The sequence below is a fragment of the Aythya ferina genome (assembly GCF_964211825.1).
Source record: "Aythya ferina genome assembly, chromosome: 13".
In the NCBI taxonomy this organism is placed as follows: Eukaryota; Metazoa; Chordata; class Aves; order Anseriformes; family Anatidae; genus Aythya; species Aythya ferina.
Genome location: NC_140311.1, coordinates 2,368 through 5,286, shown reverse-complemented (window position 1 = coordinate 5,286; position 2,919 = coordinate 2,368). Strand labels below are relative to the sequence as shown.

At 44.7% G+C, this 2,919-nt stretch overlaps 1 long non-coding RNA gene across 1 annotated transcript; it reads left to right on the top strand.

The window, feature by feature from the left end:
- Positions 1 to 888: 888 nt before the first annotated feature.
- Positions 889 to 2,481, top strand: LOC311443806. Its single transcript, XR_014697507.1, has 2 exons — positions 889 to 984; positions 1,762 to 2,481. It is a non-coding gene; the product is annotated as an uncharacterized lncRNA (long non-coding RNA).
- Positions 2,482 to 2,919: the final 438 nt, after the last annotated feature.

Genomic DNA, 2,919 nt, shown 5'->3' with positions numbered 1-2,919 from the left:
TGAGGGGTTGCCAGGTACGTTGTTTTTGGGAAACCGTGGGGTACGGTTTCTTGACCGCATAAGTGCAGTACTGCCAAGAGACTGAGCAGGGTCACCTTCTTCATCACTGAAGAATAAGTCTGTTCGGGCACATTTCAGCGCAGCGCTGCCCGGGCACATTTCTCAGTTGGAGCTACTGAGCAGGTGAGTTAAAGGAACCAGGAACAGAGAGGTATTGCACAATGATATGTTGCATTAGTAGTAGTGAGCGTTGTGCAGGAGGTGGGTATTAGCTCTGGCATGCTAGTGAATGCTGGTTCTCTGTTTTTGCAAGTGATGATGAACCTGTTTGACGTAATTCCATTTGAAAAAGTTCCAGTTACTTGACTGGTTGTGTTGTCCTTTTAATATTAAAAGCTGCAGCAAAAGCATGGGGATTGTTGCTTCTAGAAACACCCCAGGTCTCTTGTCCTCTGCATGTTGTTCAGGTAAAGCAGATTTAAAAAAAAAAAAAAAAAAGAAAATGAAAATCTGCTGCTCCTGCTCTGCTCCTACTTTCTTGTGCTTTGTCCCTCCCCTTTACAATGTGATTGGGTTTGGGTGCTGGGCAGGGCCAAATGGTATATGAGCCCCAGGCATGACATCAGAGAGCTCCTTCTGCCTGGGCTGCTCTTTGGGGTAAGTGTTTTGTTTTCCTTCAGTCAGTTGCAGGGTTCTCTAGGCAGGCTGGAGTCTATGGATTTCTGGATTTCTAAGTCCTTGGAATTCACTTAACAGAGGGATATTTAGTAGAGGTTGCTGGCTCACTGTTCTTTGCGATGGTGGGATACGCTTCTGTTTTTTGAGCTATATTTTAATCTCTAGATGTACAAGCCTACTTGTGTAATTTTCCAGGGAACTAAAACCAGCTTCATTTCATGCTACATGTGGCTTGGCAGTTTAGATGCAGCGTTACCAAGAGCCTGAGCAGGGTTGTATCAGAGTCTGCTCTTTCCTCTGCAAAGGGTAAGTCTGTGATTACCTCTGCAGGGGCTGCTGTGCGTGCACGTCTTTTTGGCATTTATGGATCTCAGATGTTTTTTTTTTTTTTTTTTGTGTGTGTATGTTCTAAGGTTTTGTTTTTTTGAGGGGCAAATAGTGTGTGTGCTGAGCGTGGTTGGCAGGAGGAGGTGGGGAGCTGCTCAGGACTGGTAGGTTTGGTTTCTCAGAGTGTGCGGCAGCCTTCGGGTGCGATGCGACTGATTGTTGAGTCTCTCCTTGGGTCTGCTGCAGAGCACCTGTTCTGACTTGCTGTTGCCATAGGGCTTCCCTCTGGGGGGTCACTTTTTCTTGTGCCTTGTGTTGTGTGTTTTGTTTTAGTGTTTGTGGCGTGCCTGTGTGTGTATGTGTTTGGTCTGGAGCTGTCCTGCCTGGCAGTTAGCAATGACAGCTAACGTGGCAGTGCATGGGTGTACTAATACATTGTCCGGACTGTTTTGGCAAAGACATCCAGTCTGCCTCTGGGCATGTGCTGAAGGGCAGCTGTCACAGTATATCTGTTTGCGCACAACTGCTTGTTTACCTCTATTCATTTAATAAATTGTAAAATTTAATTGCAATCCAATTTGGGACCCAGTCATGTATGACAACTGGGGGCTTGTCCGGGAGGGCTTTGGTTCCTGAATTCTTACTTTATCTAGGAGAGGCGCCCCACCATTTGGTGGCTGCTGTTCGAGTCAGGTCGGGACTAATGGCATCTTGAACCTGAATAAAGGTAAGCAAAGGTTTTGATTTTTTTTTCAGTTCCCTTGCTGGCTGCAGCACTATATTTTGCCCGTAATTCTGCGTGTGAAGATCTGAATGAAGACAATGGAGTCATAAGCGTTTAAAGCGTATACTGTTCTGTTGGGTGGGTTTCGGTTGCCTGTGTGTGTAAGAGTGTGACTGAGACGGAATTCAGTTCCGAAGCGATTGTGGAGGTCTTCTAACCACGGTTCCAATCTCCCACGAGGGACTTGGCCAGTGAAGGAACGAAGGGATTCCTATAGGATTTGTGGGTGGGTGATAGATCTTAAATCCTCTGTAAGACACTCTTATTAAGGTAACCAAGGGCTGTGGGAATTGGCACAGTAACATTCCTAGATGGGTCAGACAAAATCGAAGACCAGGGACCAGAAGAAAGGGAGCAAATTACCAGACATACCACCAGAAAGTCCATTAGGAATAACGGTTAGAAATTGGAATGAGAGGGGCCCCAGAAAAGGAAAAAGTAAATAAAAACCGGTCCAGTATTGTGTGATAGAATGGCCAAAGGAGCCTTTAACACCACATATCTTTCAGCCTGCTTTTGGATCCTTTGAAGACTGTATTTGTCAGGCCTTAAATACACATGTTAATTCGAGGGAACCTTTTTGCTGGGAAGAAAGTGATTATGCAGGATTATGGATCAGGAGGACTTCATGTCCTTTTCCAGCCTCAATATTTACACTAAAAGCAGATAAGAAATTTGAAGAAGAACAAGAACAGGAAAAAGGAAAAGATAATAAACGGGAGCCGTTGGATAACCTACCATCTCCATATCCTAACAATCCACCTCCGGTGGCTGTGGTATCTCCAGCAGTACCACCATTGCCCCAGCTTTCAACACCATCAGCACGAGAATGAGACCGACCACCGGCTGCATGCATGAGAAGTAGTACTGCCATATCTGAGAGAGCTCCTCTATATCCCTTAAGGGAGGTAACTGGTGTATAACTGGGTTGGAGTTTTAACAGGGCTTTAATGGTTTCAGGGTTAGCGTGTTAGTGTTTTAGAGGTTTTTTTTTTTTGTTGGTGGTGTTTTTTTTTTTTTTTTCTTGGGATGGAGTGTTGCTATGTTTTTTAGGGTTAGGGTCCTAGGGTTTTATTTTTGGTCAGTTACTTAGGGTTAGTGTGTTAAGATCCTTTTTTTTTTTTTTTTTT